The sequence below is a fragment of the Bombina bombina genome, chromosome 2 (assembly GCF_027579735.1).
Source record: "Bombina bombina isolate aBomBom1 chromosome 2, aBomBom1.pri, whole genome shotgun sequence".
Classification (NCBI taxonomy): Eukaryota; Metazoa; Chordata; class Amphibia; order Anura; family Bombinatoridae; genus Bombina; species Bombina bombina.
Genome location: NC_069500.1, coordinates 157,351,437 through 157,371,539, shown reverse-complemented (window position 1 = coordinate 157,371,539; position 20,103 = coordinate 157,351,437).

The following is a 20,103-nucleotide window of genomic DNA, read 5'->3' as shown; positions in this document are numbered from 1 at the left end:
ATTTTAGTCAATTAGTGCAGTGTCTGCCACAATCCACGGGCATGATAACAATGTTATCTATATGGTTTACATGAACTAGCTCTACCCTGTTGTGAAAAGCAAATAAAAAAGCATGTGGCAAGAGGCGGCCTTCAAGGGCTTCGAAATTATCATTTGAGTCTTCCTAGGTTTAGCTTTAAACTAGAATACCAAGAGAACAAGAAAAATTGTTGAAAAAGTAAATTGGAAAGTTGTTTAAAATTTCATGCCCTGTTTGAAATATAAAAGTTTTTTTGGACTTGACTGTCCTTTAACCATAATGTATAGATTATATACATAGAAATACAGTGTGTGTGTGTGTGTAAAACAATATTTATTGTGAGGGGGTTGAAATCTTGGTGAGATCCCACACTTTTTTTTGTAGGACTTGACCCCTGAGTGAAAGTAAATGTCCACATACTTTATATACTTCTTAGAAACTAAACAAAATATTTTAAAATATAACTGATTATCAACCACCCTGTAAGATAAAACTCTCTAATTTCTGCAAAATTGTAATTAAAATATATATATATATTTTTTTTAAGAAGAAAATAATCGCCTAGATTTAGAGTTTTGTCGTTAAAGACCTGCGTAGCTAACGCTGCTTTTTTTCCCAGCGCACCCTTCAAACAAAGCTGGTATTTAGAGTTGTCTGAGTGGCTGCGTTAGGCTCAGAAAAGGGAGCTTTGAGCATAATTTAGCTCCACTTCAACCCTCAATACCAGCCAATAGAATGTGAGCTCAATACGATTGGCTGATTGAATCAGCCAATCGGATTGAACTCTGATTGGCTGATTGCATCAGCCAATCAGATTTTTCCTACCTTAATTCGATTGGCTGATAGAATCCTATCAGCCAATCGGAATTGAAGGGACGCCATCTTGGATGACGTCCCTTAAAGGAACCTTCATTCGTCGGGAAATCGTCGGTTGAAGAGGATGGCTCCGCATCGGCTCCTTTGAAGATGGCTCCACTCTGGATTGATGAATATTGAAGACGCCGCCTGGATGAAGACTTCTACCGGATGGAGGACCTCTTCTGGCCCCGCTTGGAAGAAGACTTCTACCGGATGAAGGACCTCCTTGGATGAAGAATTCAGCTCGGCTGGGTGAAGACGACTCAAGGTAGGATGATCTTCAGGGGTTAGCAATAGTTTTTTTAAGGGGGGTTTGGGTGGGTTAGAGTAGGGTATGTGGGTGGTGGGTTGTAATATTGGGGGGTATTGTATTTTTATTTTCAGGTAAAAGAGCTGTGGGGCAATGCCCCACAAAAAGCCCTTTTAAGGGCTGGTAATAGAGCTGATTACTTTTGTAGTTTAGAATAGGGTAGGGCATTTTTTTATTTTGGGGGGATTTTTATTTTATTAGGGGGCTTAGATTAGGTGTAATTAGTTTAAACTTCTTGTATTTTTTTTTTATTTTTTTTTATTTAGTGTTTGTTTGTTTTTGTATTATAGAATAGTTTATTTTATTGTATTTTAGTTTAGCTAATTTTAGGTAATTTATTTAATTAATTTAATGATTAGTAGTAGTGTTAGGTGTATTTGTAACTTAGGTTAGGATTTATTTTACATGGTAAATTTTGTAATTATTTTAACTAGGTAGCTATTAAATAGTTATTAACTATTTAATAGCTATTGTACCTAGTTAAAATAAATACAAAGTTGCCTGTAAAAAAATATAAATCCTAAAATAGCTACAATGTAACTATTAGTTATATTGTAGCTATATTAGCCTTTATTTTATAGGTAAGTATTTCATTTTAAATAGGATTAATTTATTTAAATTTAGGAATATTATTTAGTTTAATTTAAATTATATTTATGTTAGGGGGGTGTTAGGGTTAGGGTTAGAGTTAGGTTTAGGGGTTAATAACTTTATTATAGTAGCGGCGACGTTGCGGGCGGGAGATTAGGGGTTAATAATTGTAGGTAGGTGGCGGCGATGTTAGGGAGGGCAGATTAGGGGTTAATACTATTTATTATAGTGTTTGCGAGGCGGGAGTGCAGCGCGTTTAGGGGTTAATACATTTATTATAGTGGCAGCGAGATCCGGTCGGCAGATTAAGGGTTAATAAATGTAGTTAGTAGCGGCAACATTGGGGGGCAGATTAGGGGTTAATAAATAAATATAGGTGTCGGCGATGTTAGGGGCGGCAGATTAGGGTTCATAGGTATAGTGTAGGTGGCGGCGGTGTCCGGTCGGCAGATTAGGGGTTAAAAAATTTATTATAGTGGCGGCGATGTGGGGGGGCCTCGGTTTAGGGGTACATAGGTAGTTTATGGGTGTTGTGTACTTTGTAGCACAGTAGTTAAGAGCTTTATATTTCCGCGTTAGCCCATAAAGCTCTTAACTACTGACTTTTTTTGTCGGTAGGAGTCTTGTCGGTAGAGGGTCTACCGCTCACTTGGGTCCAAGACTCCAAATACCAGCGTTAGGCAGATCCCATAGAAAAGATAGGATACGCAATTGACGTAAGGGGAAGTGAGCGTTAGACCCTTTCCTGGTTGACTCTAAATACCAGCGGCGGTAAAAAGCAGCGTTAGGCCCTTTTAATGCTGCTTTTTAACCCTAACGCAGAACTCTAAATCTAGCCAATAGTCTTTAAAGGCTTCATAGTAAAAACTACTAGTTCCCATAGTAATATAAATATGCTATCACGTAATGCATTCCCAGTGGTTGGATACTAATTACAATAGTAATATAATAGGGGGTGGGGAACAACAACAACAACAAAAAACGTTTCTCTATATTAACCATTAAAGTCTATGGGATTCAGTAACATAAAAACATTACTGAGAGTCCAAAAACGTGTTTAACAAATACATATTCTGTATAAAATATAAATAAACTCATGGGGTATTCCATAATAAAACTAGGAGGGTTGGTTTGAATCTTGTCAAGAAAGTATACACATATTTCTATACTTTTCTAACATTAATTGCACAAAGTTCACCTATTAGTAGCACCACCCACTATAGAAAGGATTAAAGAGACACTCAAGTCAAAATTAAACTTTCATGATTCAGATAGAACTTGCAATTTTAAACAACTTTACAATTTAATTCCATTACGAAAATGTGCACAGTATCTTTATATTTACACTTTTTGAATCACCACCAGCTCTTACTGAGCATGTGCAAGAATTCACAGAATATACATTTATGCATTTGTGATTGGCTTATGGCTGTCACATGACACAGGAGTGGAAATAGACATAACTTTGAAATTTGTCCCCCAAAAAATCTACCACTCATTTCATACTACTACATTGTCATTTTATCATGCATTTTTTGCAAATATGCAAATATTCTGTATTTACTGGTTCTTTAATGTGTTTCACCTGGTTCTTTAAAGGGTCAGTAAATTCACACATACTAAAATCGTAGTAAATAATAAACTCTGAATTAATGATGTCATCGGACGCGCATTCACATATATTGTCCATAGCTCGACAAATAATTTTACTATAGGTGGATGGCAAATTATTGAAAATAGTGAAAAAAATGTGGCGGATCAGTAGGCAAACTGTTAATATACAAGGGGGTTAAGTTTTGTGATAGAATTAATAGTTAAAAAAAACTTATTTAAAGTGTGATGAATGAAACTTATGTTTAATACATCATGCAAATGTAAATTTCTAGGTTTAAATTTCTGAGTAACTGTCCCTTTAACATTACATTAAACATTTGCAGATTGTTATCATTTGGAAAGAATGCTACTTCTGCTGATATTTACAGAACAATTTTTGCTGCAAATATCAACAAGATTGTTATAAAGGTTAAATGCATAGTTAAAGTCAGTAAGAATAAATGTAATAATGAGGTAATAAAAGGGGTACACTACTAATGACAAATCAATTACATTTTCAATGATTTAATCATATCCAAAAATACCAAAATGAAAACTTCTCATCTGAAAATTTTACAATGCACTACTAGGATCTAACACATTTGATAAGCAAATGACAAAAACATATGTAGCCAGCGTCACCATCTAGCTCCCACTAGTGGATTGCTGCTCATAAGCATACCTAAGTATCGCCTAGATTACGAGTTTTGCGTTAGAGGCTGTGCGGTGCTAACAAGCAGTTTATGCTCACCGCTCACTTGCAGACAGCGCTGGTATAACGGGTTTTCACAAACACGACGTTAGCCGCAAAAAAGTGAGCGTAGAGCAAAATTTAGCTCCACATCTCACCTTAATACCAGTGCTGCTTATGTTAGCGGTGAGCTGGTAAAACGTGCTTGTGCACGATTTCCCCATAGGAATCAATGGGGGAGAGCCGCTGAAAAAAAACCTAACACCTGCAAAAAAGCAGCGTAAAGCTCCTAACGCAGCCCCATTGATTCCTATGGGGAAATAAAATTTATGTCTACAACTAACACCCTAACCATGAACCCCGAGTCTAAACACCCCTAATCTTACACTTATTAACCCCTAATCTGCCCCCCGACATCGCCGACACCTGCATTATATTTATTAACCCATAATCTGCCGCTCCGGACACCGCCGCCACCTACATTATACTTATGAACCCCTAATCTGCCGCCCCCAACATCGCCGACACCTACATTTTATTTATTAACCCCTAATCTGCCGCCCCCTATGTCGCTGCAACCTACCTACATTTATTAGCCCCTAATCTGTCGCACCCAACAACGCCGCCACTTTAATAAAGTTATTAACCCCTAAACCTAAGTCTAATCCTAACCCTAACACCCCCTAAATTAAATAAAATTACTATAATTAACTAAATTATTCCTATTTAAAACTAAATACTTACCTATAAAGTAAACCCTAAGCTAGCTACAATAAACTAATAGTTACATTGTAGCTAGCTTATGTTTTATTTTTATTTTACAGGCAACTTTGTATTTATTTTAACTAGGTAGAATAGTTATTAAATAGTTATTAACTATTTAATAACTACCTAGCTAAAATAAATACAAATTTACCTGTAAAATAAAACCTAACCTAAGTTACAATTACACCTAACACTACACTACAATTAAATTAATTACCTAAATTAAATACAATTAATTACAAATAAATAAAATTATCTAAAGTACGAAAGCCCCCCCCCACTAAATTACAGAAAATAATAAAAAATTACAAGATTTTTAAACTAATTACACCTACTCTAATCCCCCTAACAAAATAAAAAAAACCCTACCCTACACTAAAATTACAAATAGCCCTTAAAAGTGCCTTTTGCGGGGCATTGCCCCAAAGTAATCAGCTCTATTACCTGTAAAAAAAAGTACAAATACCCCCCAACATTAAAACCCACCACCCACACAACCAACCCTACTCTAAAACCCACCTAATCCCCCTTAAAAAAACCTAACACTAACCCCTTGAAGATCACCTTACCGGGAGACGTCTTCACCCAACCGGGCAGAAGTGGTCCTCCAGATGGGCAGGTCTTCATCCAACCGGGCAGAAGTGGTCCTCCAGACGGGCAGAAGTCTTCATCCAGACGGCATCTTATATCTTCATCCATCCGGTTCCGAGCGGGTCCATCTTCAAGACATCCGACGTGGAGCATCCTCTTCTTTCCACGGCTTCTTGCTGAATGAAGGCTCCTTTAAGTACGTCATCCAAGATGGCGTCCCCATTAATTCCGATTAGCTGATAGAATTCTATCAGCCAATGGATTAAGGTAGAAAAACTCCTATTAGGCTGATGCAATCAGCCAATAGGATTGTATTTCAATCCTATTGGGCTGATCCAATCAGCCAAAGGATTGAGCTGGCATTCTATTGGCTGTTCCAATCAGCCAATAGAATGCCAGTTCAATCCTATTGGCTGATTGCATTAGCCAATAGGATTTTTTCTACCTTAATTCCGATTGCTGATAGAATTCTATCAGCCAATCGAATTGAAGGGATGCCATCTTGGATGACGTCATTTAAAGGAATCTTCAATCAGCAAGAAGCCGTGGAAAGAAGGGATGCTCCGTGTCAGATGTCTTGAAGATAGACCCGCTCCACACTGATGGATGAAGATAGAAGATGCCATCTGGATGAAGACTTCTGCCCATCTGGAGGACAACTTTTACCCGGTTGGATGAAGACTTCTGCCCATCTGGAGGACCACTTCTGCCCGGTTGGGTGAAGACGTCTCCCTGGTAAGGTGATCTTCAAGGGGTTATTGTTATTTTTTTTAAGGGGGATTGGGTGGGTTTTAGAGTAGGGTTGGTTGTGTGGGGTGGTGGGTTTTAATGTTGGGGGGGTTATTTGTACTTTTTTTTTTTACAGGTAGAAAGAGCTGATTACTTTGGGGCAATGCCCCACAAAAGGCCCTTTTTAAGGGCTATTTGTAATTTAGTGTAGGGTAGGGTTTTTTTTTTATTTTGGGGGGCTTTTTTATTTTGTTAGGGGGATTAGAGTAGGTGTAATTAGTTTAAAAATCTTGTAATTTGTTTATTATTTTCTGTAATTTAGTGGGGGGGTTTTGTACTTTAGATAATTGTATTTAATTGTAATTAATTGTATTTAATTTAGGTAATTAATTTAATTGTAGTCTAGTGGTTAGGTGTAATTTTAACTTAGGTTAGGTTTTATTTTACAGGTAAATTTGTGTTTATTTTAGCTAGGTAGTTATTAAATAGTTAATTAACTATTTAATAACTATTCTACTAGTTAAAATAAATACAAAGTTGCCTGTAAAATAAAAATAAACCCTAAGCTAGATACAATGTAACTATTAGGTTATATTGTAGCTATCTTAGGGTTTATTTTATAGGTATTTAGTTTTTAAATAGGAATTATTTAGTTCATTGTAGTTAATATTATTTAGATTTATTTAAATTATATTTAAGGTAGGGGGGGTTAGGGTTAGACTTAGGTTTAGGGGTTAATACATTTAATATAGTGGCGGCGACGTTGGGGGCAGCAGATTGGGTTAATAAATGTAGGTAAGTGGCGGCGATGTTAGGAACAGCAGATTAGGGGTTAATAATAATTAGCAAGTGGTTGCGATGCGGGAGTGCGGCGGTTTAGGGGTTAATATGTTTATTATAGGGTGGGGCGATGTCCGGTTCGGCAGATTAGGGGGTTAAAATATTTATTGAGTGGTTTGTGATGTGGGGGGCCTCAGTTTAGGGTGTTATATGTAGCTTATGGGTGTTAGTGTACTTTTTAGTACTTTAGTTAAGAGTTGTATGCTACGGCGTAGTAGAGTAAAACTCTTAACTACTGACTTTTAAATGCGTACCAGTCTTTACAGGAGACGGTCTACCACTCACTTTTGGTCAGACTCGTAATACCGGCGCTATGCAAGTCCATTGAAAATATAGGATACGCAATTTACGTAAGTGGATTTGAGTATTTCCGAGTCTCGCCAAAAAAGTGAGCGGTAACCCTGTACCTGCAAGACTCGTAATACCAGCGGGCATTAAAAAGCAGTGTTAGGACCTCTTAACGCTGCTTTTTAACCCTAACACAACAACTCGTAATCTAGGCCATATGTTTTTGAGGCAAAGCATGCCAAAGATACAAAGTAAATTTGATAAACTGAAGCAAACTGAAAAATCTTAAATTGTATGACCTATGTGAATCATTAAAGGACCACGCAATGCAGTAGAATTACATAATTAACAAGTCTATAATAAAAAGTCAATGATTCAACACCTACTCTGAATTTCAAATAAGCAATAGATTTTTTTCTGACAAATGTATTTTTTCTCCCATTTTCTGACTTCCTGTACCATGTGACAGACATCAGCCAATCACAGACTAGTATACGTACACCCTGTGAGCTTGTGCAGATGCTCAGTTGGATCTTGTCCCCCAGAAAGTGTGAATATAAAAAGTCTGTGCACAGTTTGATAATGGAATAAATTGGAAAGTGTCTTAAAACTGCATGCTCTTTCTAAATCAGGAAAGTCTATTTTGACATGAGTGTCCCTTTAAACAATTTTACTTTTATGACCCTTTAAGAGCATGTCATTTTTAAAAACCTTTTCTATATACTTTTATTCTTCAAATTCACTTATTTTACTTGGCATCCTTTGATGAAATGTAACTCATTTCCATTGACAGGATATCTACTGTACCTGCATATGTCTTGAGCAGTACAAGACAGCAGTTTTTGTATAATATTGTTGGTTCCAATTTACTTCTATATCATCTATTATCAACTTTGCTTCATTCCCATGATATTCTGTGTTGAAAGAGATACCTAGGTAGTCAGCTGCAGAACTACATGGCAGGACATAGGGCTGCCATCTAGTGCTCATTGCAAAAGGATAACATCTCTGCAAAACTGCTTGCCACATAGTGCTCCAGAAATGGTCTGGCTCCTAAGCATACACCCCTGATTTACAACAAAAGATACCAGAGAAACAAAGAAAAATTGATCATAGAAATAAATTACAAAGATGGGTTTCATGGTCCATTTAACCCTTATGGACCGGAAATTTCATAGAAAACTTGTCTAAAAGACCAGATAATTTTTAGCATTTTAACTACTACTTTGTTTAAAACAGAATAAAGCCTTGTTGTTTTTTTATTTATCTTATCAAATATATATATATAAATAAAAACTTGGTGCCACCCATTTTAGGTACTGGAAGGCAACTAGGTTGTAGAGTTGTTTTTTGTTTAATTTTTTTATTAAAATTAATATTTTTTTTATGTTTATGTAGTGTAGCGGTACCCCTCCCCCCAACTATTGTCAAGGAGAGCCACCCTTACCCCTTTTATGTAGTTGCAGCGTCCATCCTTCAGTCTGCCTTCATTTTTTTCCTGTAGTGTAGGGCCACTTCCTCTCCCCTCCCCCTAGCTCTTCCTTCGCGCGCAGTGCTGCTCACACCACCGATCGCCTTCCTTCCCCACCCTCCCTCTGTATCTGAGCCATTTTTTAAATTGATCTAAAGATATGGCATTCACTACCTTCTTAGGCAAGGGTATTCCACAATTTGATTGCTCTTACTGTGAGAAAACAATTATATGATTGCCAGCAGAATTAAATCTCCTTTCCTATAGCTTTAAATTGTGACCTCTTGCCACAAACAACTGCTTGGAATAAACACAGCTTCTGCCTTGAATATATTTATAAAGTACTGATACCCTCTCAAGCTCCTTTTTTTTCTAGGAGTAAGCAGGCCCAATAGGATTGACCTCTATTCATAGTTTAAATCCTCCATTCCCCTTATTAGCATTGTGGTCGATCTCTGAACTTTTTCTAATTCTGCAATCTATATTCAGCTGCAGGGCTAATCTGAAATATATGGGTATGAGGATGACTGAGGGGCTGCTGGGCTAGAGTCTAATCCTGAGGTCTCATGTTGGTATTTGGCTCACAGAGGGGCTGCAGGGCAAGCATCTAATCTGAGGTCATATGGGCATGGGGATGGCTGACGGGCTGCTGGGCTGGAGTCTAATCTGAAGTCTCATGTTGGTATTGGGCTGACTGAGGGGCTGCAGGGCAAGCATCTAATCTGAGGTCATATGGGTATGAGGATGACTGAGGGGCTGCTGGGCTGGAGTCTAATCTCAGGTCTCATGTTGGTATTGGACTGACAGAGGGGCTGCAGGGCAAGGCATCTATTCTGAGGTCATATGGGCATGGGGATGGCTGAAGAGCTGCAGGGGTTTGGGGCTAATCTGAGGTCTCATGTCAGTATGGGGGCTGACAAATGGTTGGGAGCTCTGCTAAAGGGATGATCCACATGTGGGTATGTGCTCAGTAAGAAAATGTTTCTAACCTCATTAGATGTATTTTTGTGTATACATTGTTTGCTATAATTTAGTTGCTGAAGGGATTCTCTTATAGCCTTGTTTACTAATTTAAAGCAACATTAAACTCAAAAATCAAGCTCCCGAAAAAGTCTCCCATTAAATGGATATGACCGTAAAACTAAAACGTTCATGATTCATAGAGCATATAAAATTTAAAAAAATACCTTTCTAGTTTACTTCTTCTATCAAATTAATCTCTTTCTCTTGAGCTGCTTGAACTTTCATACTTAGGGGCCCATTTATCAAGCTCTGTATGGAACTTGAGAGCCCGTGTTTCTTTCTAAAGGCCACTGCTCCATAACCTGTCCGCCTGCTCTGAGGAGGTGGACAGACATCGCCGCAATTCAACCCGATAGAATACGATCGGGTTGATTGACACCCCCTGCTAGCGGCCGATTGGCCCCGAATCTGCAGGGGGCGGCGTTGCACCAACAGTTCACAAGAGCTGCTGGTGCAATGCTGAATGCGAAGAGCGTATTGCTCTCCGCATTCAGCGATGTCTGTCGGACATGACCTGCTGATCGGATCATGTCAGACAGACACATAATAAATAGGCCCCATTGCATGTTTCTGAGTATAAGGGGCCTATTTATTATGTGTCTGTCTGACATGATCCGATCAGCAGGTCATGTACGACAGACATCGCTGAATGCGGAGAGAAATACGCTTGCCGCATTCAGCATTGCACGAGCAGCTCCTGTGAACTGCTGGTGCAACGCCGCCCCCTGCAGATTCACGGGCAATCGACCGCTAGCAGAGGGGTGTCAATAGATCAGATTGAATTGCGCCGATGTCTGTCCGCCTCCTCAGAGCAGAAGGACAGGTTATGGAGCAGCGGCCTTTAGAAAGAAACACGGGCTCTCAAGTTCCATACAGAGCTTGATAAATGGGCCCCTAAGTATGAAAGTTCAAGCAGCTCAAGAGAAAGAGATTAATTTGATAGAAGAAGTAAACTAGAAAGGTATTTTTTTAAATTTTATATGCTCTATGAATCATGAACGTTTTAGTTTTACGGTCATATCCATTTAATGGGAGACTTTTTCGGGAGCTTGATTTTGAGTTTAATGTTGCTTTAAATTAGTAAACAAGGCTATAAGAGAATCCCTTCAGCAACTAAATTATAGCAAACAATGTATACACAAAAATACATCTAATGAGGTTAGAAACATTTTCTTACTGAGCACATACCCACATTGGATCATCCCTTTAGCAGAGCTCCCAACCATTTGTCAGCCCCATACTGACATGAGACCTCAGATTAGCCCCAAACCCTGCAGCTCTTCAGCCATCCCCATGCCCATATGACCTAAGAATAGATGCTTGCCCTGCAGCCCCTCTGTCAGTCCAATACCAACATGAGACCTGAGATTAGACTCCAGCCCAGCAGCCCCTCAGTCATCCTCATACCCATATGACCTCAGATTAGATGCTTGCCCTGCAGCCCCTCAGTCAGCCCAATACCAACATGAGACTTCAGATTAGACTCCAGCCCAGCAGCCCGTCAGCCATCCCCATGCCCATATGACCTCAGATTAGATGCTTGCCCTGCAGCCCCTCTGTGAGCCAAATACCAACATGAGACCTCAGATTAGACTCTAGCCCAGCAGCCCCTCAGTCATCCTCATACCCATATATTTCAGATTAGCCCTGCAGCTGAAGATAGATTGCAGAATTAGAAAAAGTTCAGAGATCGACCACAAAGCTAATAAGGGGAATGGAGGATTTAAACTATGAATAGAGGTCAATCCAATTGGGCCTGCTTACTCTAGAAAAAAAGGAGCTTGAGAGGGGATATCATTACTTTATAAATATATTCAAGGCAGAAGCTGTGTTTATTCCAAGGCAGTTGTTTGTGGCAAGAGGTCACAATTTAAAGCTATAGGAAAGGAGATTTAATCTGCTGCAACATTAATTGTTTTCTCACAGTAAGAGCAATCAAATTGTGGAATACCTTGCCTAAGAAGGTAGTGAATGCCAATACTTTAGATCAATTTAAAAATGGCTCAGATACAGAGGGAGGTGTGGGAAGGAAGGCGATCGGTGGGTGAGCAGCACTGCGCGCGAAGGAAGAGATAGGGGGAGGGAGAGGAAGTGGCCCTACACTACAGGAAAAAAAATGAAGGCAGACTGAAGGATGGGACGCTGCACTACATAAAAGGGGTAAGGGTGGCTCTCCATGACAATAAGTTGGGGGAGGGGGGTACCGCTACACTACATAAAAATAAAAAAAATATTAATTTTTAATAAAAAAAATTAAACAAAAAAACAACTCTACAACCTAGTTGCCTTCCAGTACCTAAAATGGTGGCACCAAGTTTTATATATATATATATATTTGATAGATAAATAAAAAAACAACAAGGCTTTATTCTGTTTAAACAAAGTAGTAGTTAAAATGCTAAAAATTATCTGGTCTTTTAGACAAGTTTTTCTATGAAATTTCCGGTCCATAAGGGGTTAAATGGACATGAAACCCATCTTTGTAATTTATTTCTATGATCAATTTTTCTTTGTTCTCTTGGTATCTTTTGTTGAAAATCAGGGGTGTATGCTTAGGAGCCAGACCATTTCTGGAGCACTATGTGGCAGCAGTTTTGCAAGAATGTTATCCTTTTGCAAGAGCACTAGATGGCAGCCCTATGTCCTGCCATGTAGTTCTGCAGCTGACTACCTAGGTATCTCTTCAACACAGAATATCATGGGAATGAAGCAAAGTTGATAATAGATGATAATAGAAGTAAATTGGAAACAACAATATTATACAAAAACTGCTGTCTTGTACTGCTCAAGACATATGCAGTAGATATCCTGTCATGGAAATGAGTTACATTTCATCAAAGGATGCCAAGTAAAATAAGTGAATTTGAGAATAAAAGTATATAGAAAAGGTTTTTAAAAATGACATGCTCTTAAAGGGTCATAAAAGTAAAATTGTTTAAAGGGACACTCATGTCAAAATAGACTTTCCTGATTTAGAAAGAGCATGCAGTTTTAAGACACTTTCCAATTTACTTCCATTATCAAACTGTGCACAGACTTTTTATATTCACACTTTCTGGGGGACAAGATCCAACTGAGCATCTGCACAAGCTCACAGGGTGTACGTATACTAGTCTGTGATTGGCTGATGTCTGTCACATGGTACAGGAAGTCAGAAAATGGGAGAAAAAATACATTTGTCAGAAAAAAATCTATTGCTTATTTGAAATTCAGAGTAGGTGTTGAATCATTGACTTTTTATTATAGACTTGTTAATTATGTAATTCTACTGCATTGCGTGGTCCTTTAATGATTCACATAGGTCATACAATTTGAGATTTTTCAGTTTGCTTCAGTTATCAAATTTACTTTGTATCTTTGGCATGCTTTGCTCAAAAAACATAGGCCTAGATTACGAGTTGTGTGTTAGGGTTAAAAAGCAGCGTTAAGAGGTCCTAACACTGCTTTTTAATGCCCGCTGGTATTACGAGTCTTGCAGGTACAGGTGTACCGCTCACTTTTTTGGCGAGACTCGGAAATACCTCAAATCCACTTACGTAAATTGCGTATCCTATATTTTCAATGGGACTTGCATAGCGCCGGTATTACGAGTCTGACCAAAAGTGAGTGGTAGACCGTCTCCTGTAAAGACTGGTACCGCATTTAAAAGTCAGTAGTTAAGAGTTTTACACTACAACGCCGTAGCATAAAACTCTTAACTAAAGTACTAAAAAGTACACTAACACCCATAAGCTACATATTAACCCCTAAACTGAGGCCCCCCCACATCACAAACACTCAAATAAATATTTTAACCCCTAATCTGCCGAACCGGACATCGCCACCACTATAATAAACATATTAACCCCTAAACCGCCGCACTCCCGCATCGCAACCACTTGCTAAATATTATTAACCCCTAATCTGCTGTTCCTAACATCGCCGCCACTTACCTACATTTATTAACCCCAATCTGCTGCCCCCAACGTCGCCGCCACTATATTAAATGTATTAACCCCTAAACCTAAGTCTAACCCTAACCCCCCCTACCTTAAATATAATTTAAATAAATCTAAATAATATTACTACAATGAACTAAATAATTCCTATTTAAAACTAAATACCTATAAAATAAACCCTAAGATAGCTACAATATAACTAATAGTTACATTGTATCTAGCTTAGGGTTTATTTTTATTTTACAGGCAACTTTGTATTTATTTTAACTAGGTAGAATAGTTATTAAATAGTTAATTAACTATTTAATAACTACCTAGCTAAAATAAACACAAATTTACCTGTAAAATAAAACCTAACCTAAGTTAAAATTACACCTAACACTAGACTACAATTAAATTAATTACCTAAATTAAATACAATTAATTACAATTAAATACAATTATCTAAAGTACAAAACCCCCCCACTAAATTACAGAAAATAATAAACAAATTACAAGATTTTTAAACTAATTACACCTACTCTAATCCCCCTAACAAAATAAAAAAGCCCCCCAAAATAAAAAAAAAAACCCTACCCTACACTAAATTACAAATAGCCCTTAAAAGGGCCTTTTGTGGGGCATTGCCCCAAAGTAATCAGCTCTTTTACCTGTAAAAAAAAAAAGTACAAATACCCCCCCAACATTAAAACCCACCACCCACACAACCAACCCTACTCTAAAACCCACCCAATCCCCCCTTAAAAAAAATAACAATAACCCCTTGAAGATCACCTTACCGGGAGACGTCTTCACCCAACCGGGCAGAAGTGGTCCTCCAGATGGGCAGAAGTCTTCATCCAACCGGGTAAAAGTTGTCCTCCAGATGGGCAGAAGTCTTCATCCAGATGGCATCTTCTATCTTCATCCATCCAGTGTGGAGCGGGTCTATCTTCAAGACATCTGACACGGAGCATCCTCTTCTTTCCACGGCTTCTTGCTGATTGAAGATTCCTTTAAATGACGTCATCCAAGATGGCATCCCTTCAATTCCGATTGGCTGATAGAATTCTATCAGCCAATCGGAATTAAGGTAGAAAAAATCCTATTGGCTAATGCAATCAGCCAATAGGATTGAACTGGCATTCTATTGGCTGATTGGAACAGCCAATAGAATGCCAGCTCAATCCTTTTGGCTGATTGGATCAGCCAATAGGATTGAAATACAATCCTATTGGCTGATTGCATCAGCTAATAGGAGTTTTTCTACCTTAATTCCAATTGGCTGATAGAATTCTATCAGCTAATCGGAATTAATGGGACGCCATCTTGGATGACGTCACTTAAAGGAGCCTTCATTCAGCAAGAAGCCGTGGAAAGAAGAGGATGCTCCACGTCGGATGTCTTGAAGATGGACCCGCTCGGCACCGGATGGATGAAGATAGAAGATGCCGTCTGGATGAAGACTTCTGCCCGTCTGGAGGACCACTTCTGCCCGGTTGGATGAAGACCTGCCCATCTGGAGGACCACTTCTGCCCGGTTGGGTGAAGACGTCTCCCGGTAAGGTGATCTTCAAGGGGTTAGTGTTAGGTTTTTTTAAGGGGGATTAGGTGGGTTTTAGAGTAGGGTTGGTTGTGTGGGTGGTGGGTTTTAATGTTGGGGGGTATTTGTACTTTTTTTTACAGGTAATAGAGCTGATTACTTTGGGGCAATGCCCCGCAAAAGGCACTTTTAAGGGCTATTTGTAATTTAGTGTAGGGTAGGGTTTTTTTTATTTTGTTAGGGGGATTAGAGTAGGTGTAATTAGTTTAAAAATCTTGTAATTTCTTTATTATTTTCTGTAATTTAGTGGGGGGGGGCTTTCGTACTTTAGATAATTTTATTTATTTGTAATTAATTGTATTTAATTTAGGTAATTAATTTAATTGTAGTGTAGTGTTAGGTGTAATTGTAACTTAGGTTAGGTTTTATTTTACAGGTAAATTTGTATTTATTTTAGCTAGGTAGTTATTAAATAGTTATTAACTATTTAATAACTATTCTACCTAGTTAAAATAAATACAAAGTTGCCTGTAAAATAAAAATAAAACATAAGCTAGCTACAATGTAACTATTAGTTATATTGTAGCTAGCTTAGGGTTTACTTTATAGGTAAGTATTTAGTTTTAAATAGGAATAATTTAGTTAATTATAGTAATTTTATTTAATTTAGGGGGTGTTAGGGTTAGGATTAGACTTAGGTTTAGGGGTTAATAACTTTATTAAAGTGGCGGCGATGTTGGGTGCGACAGATTAGGGGCTAATAAATGTAGGTAGGTTGCAGCGACATAGGGGGCGGCAGATTAGGGGTTAATAAATAAAATGTAGGTGTCGGCGATGTTGGGGGCGGCAGATTAGGGGTTCATAAGTATAATGTAGGTGGCGGCGGTGTCCGGAGCGGCAGATTATGGGTTAATAAATATAATGCAGGTGTCGGCGATGTCGGGGGGCAGATTAGGGGTTAATAAGTGTAAGATTAGGGGTGTTTAGACTCGGGGTTCATGTTAGGGTGTTAGTTGTAGACATAAATTTTATTTCCCCATAGGAATCAATGGGGCTGCGTTAGGAGCTTTACGCTGCTTTTTTGCAGGTGTTAGGTTTTTTTTCAGCCGGCTCTCCCCCATTGATTCCTATGGGGAAATCGTGCACAAGCACGTTTTACCAGCTCACCGCTAACATAAGCAGCACTGGTATTAAGGTGAGATGTGGAGCTAAATTTTGCTCTACGCTCACTTTTTTGCGGCTAACGTCGTGTTTGTGAAAACCCGTTATACCAGCGCTGTCTGCAAGTGAGCGGTGAGCATAAACTGCTTGTTAGCACCGCACAGCCTCTAACGCAAAACTCGTAATCTAGGCGATACTTAGGTATGCTTATGAGCAGCAATCCACTAGTGGGAGCTAGATGGTGACGCTGGCTACATATGTTTTTGTCATTTGCTTATCAAATGTGTTAGATCCTAGTAGTGCATTGTAAAATTTTCAGATGAGAAGTTTTCATTTTGGTATTTTTGGATATGATTAAATCATTGAAAATGTAATTGATTTGTCATTAGTAGTGTACCCCTTTTATTACCTCATTATTACATTTATTCTTACTGACTTTAACTATGCATTTAACCTTATAACAATCTTGTTGATATTTGCAGCAAAAATTGTTCTGTAAATATCAGCAGAAGTAGCATTCTTTCCAAATGATAACAATCTGCAAATGTTTAATGTAATGTTAAAGGGACAGTATACTCAGAAATTTAAACCTAGAAATTTACATTTGCATGATGTATTAAACATAAGTTTCATTCATCACACTTTAAATAAGTTTTTTTTAACTATTAATTCTATCACAAAACTTAACCCCCTTGTATATTAACAGTTTGCCTACTGATCCGCCACATTTTTTTCACTATTTTCAATAATTTGCCATCCACCTATAGTAAAATTATTTGTCGAGCTATGGACAATATATGTGAATGCGCGTCCGATGACATCATTAATTCAGAGTTTATTATTTACTACGATTTTAGTATGTGTGAATTTACTGACCCTTTAAAGAACCAGGTGAAACACATTAAAGAACCAGTAAATACAGAATATTTGCATATTTGCAAAAAATGCATGATAAAATGACAATGTAGTAGTATGAAATGAGTGGTAGATTTTTTGGGGGACAAATTTCAAAGTTATGTCTATTTCCACTCCTGTGTCATGTGACAGCCATAAGCCAATCACAAATGCATAAATGTATATTCTGTGAATTCTTGCACATGCTCAGTAAGAGCTGGTGGTGATTCAAAAAGTGTAAATATAAAGATACTGTGCACATTTTCGTAATGGAATTAAATTGTAAAGTTGTTTAAAATTGCAAGTTCTATCTGAATCATGAAAGTTTAATTTTGACTTGAGTGTCTCTTTAATCCTTTCTATAGTGGGTGGTGCTACTAATAGGTGAACTTTGTGCAATTAATGTTAGAAAAGTATAGAAATATGTGTATACTTTCTTGACAAGATTCAAACCAACCCTCCTAGTTTTATTATGGAATACCCCATGAGTTTATTTATATTTTATACAGAATATGTATTTGTTAAACACGTTTTTGGACTCTCAGTAATGTTTTTATGTTACTGAATCCCCATAGACTTTAATGGTTAATATAGAGAAAACGTTTTTTGTTGTTGTTGTTGTTCCCCACCCCCTATTATATTACTATTGTAATTAGTATCCAACCACTGGGAATGCATTACGTGATAGCATATTTATATTACTATGGGAACTAGTAGTTTTTACTATGAAGCCTTTAAAGACTATTGGCTAGATTTAGAGTTCTGCGTTAGGGTTAAAAAGCAGCATTAAAAGGGCCTAACGCTGCTTTTTACCGCCCGCTGGTATTTAGAGTCAACCAGGAAAGGGTCTAACGCTCACTTCCCCTTACGTCAATTGCGTATCCTATCTTTTCTATGGGATCTGCCTAACGCTGGTATTTGGAGTCTTGGACCAAGTGAGCGGTAGACCCTCTACCGACAAGACTCCTACCGACAAAAAAAGTCAGTAGTTAAGAGCTTTATGGGCTAACGCGGAAATATAAAGCTCTTAACTACTGTGCTACAAAGTACACTAACACCCATAAACTACCTATGTACCCCTAAACCGAGGCCCCCCCACATCGCCGCCACTATAATAAAATTTTTTAACCCCTAATCTGCCGACCGGACACCGCCGCCACCTACACTATACCTATGAACCCCTAATCTGCCGCCCCTAACATCGCCGACACCTATATTATATTTATTAACCCCTAATCTGCCCCCCCAATGTTGCCGCTACCTAACTACATTTATTAACCCTTAATCTGCCGACCGGATCTCGCTGCCACTATAATAAATGTATTAACCCCTAAACCGCTGCACTCCCGCCTCGCAAACACTATAATAAATAGTATTAACCCCTAATCTGCCCTCCCTAACATCGCCGCCACCTACCTACAATTATTAACCCCTAATCTCCCGCCCGCAACGTCGCCGCTACTATAATAAAGTTATTAACCCCTAAACCTAACTCTAACCCTAACCCTAACACCCCCCTAACATAAATATAATTTAAATTAAACTAAATAATATTCCTAAATTTAAATAAATTAATCCTATTTAAAATGAAATACTTACCTATAAAATAAAGGCTAATATAGCTACAATATAACTAATAGTTACATTGTAGCTATTTTAGGATTTATATTTATTTTACAGGCAACTTTGTATTTATTTTAACTAGGTACAATAGCTATTAAATAGTTAATAACTATTTAATAGCTACCTAGTTAAAATAATTACAAAATTACATGTAAAATAAATCCTAACCTAAGTTACAAATACACCTAACACTATACTATCATTAAATTAATTAAATAAATTACCTAAAATTAGCTAAACTAAAATACAATAAAATAAACTATTCTATAATACAAAAACAAACAAACACTAAATAAAAAAAAATAAAAAAAAAATACAAGAAGTTTAAACTAATTACACCTAATCTAAGCCCCCTAATAAAATAAAAAATCCCCCCAAAATAAAAAAATGCCCTACCCTATTCTAAACTACAAAAGTAATCAGCTCTATTACCAGCCCTTAAAAGGGCTTTTTGTGGGGCATTGCCCCACAGCTCTTTTACCTGAAAATAAAAATACAATACCCCCCCAATATTACAACCCACCACCCACATACCCCTACTCTAACCCACCCAAACCCCCCTTAAAAAAACTATTGCTAACCCCCTGAAGATCATCCTACCTTGAGTCGTCTTCACCCAGCCGAGCTGAATTCTTCATCCAAGGAGGTCCTTCATCCGGTAGAAGTCTTCTTCCAAGCGGGGCCAGAAGAGGTCCTCCATCCGGTAGAAGTCTTCATCCAGGCGGCGTCTTCAATATTCATCAATCCAGAGTGGAGCCATCTTCAAAGGAGCCGATGCGGAGCCATCCTCTTCAACCGACGATTTCCCGACGAATGAAGGTTCCTTTAAGGGACGTCATCCAAGATGGCGTCCCTTCAATTCCGATTGGCTGATAGGATTCTATCAGCCAATCGGAATTAAGGTAGGAAAAATCTGATTGGCTGATGCAATCAGCCAATCAGAGTTCAATCCGATTGGCTGATTCAATCAGCCAATCGTATTGAGCTCACATTCTATTGGCTGGTATTGAGGGTTGAAGTGGAGCTAAATTATGCTCAAAGCTCCCTTTTCTGAGCCTAACGCAGCCACTCAGACAACTCTAAATACCAGCTTTGTTTGAAGGGTGCGCTGGGAAAAAAAGCAGCGTTAGCTACGCAGGTCTTTAACGACAAAACTCTAAATCTAGGCGATTATTTTCTTCTTAAAAAAAATATAT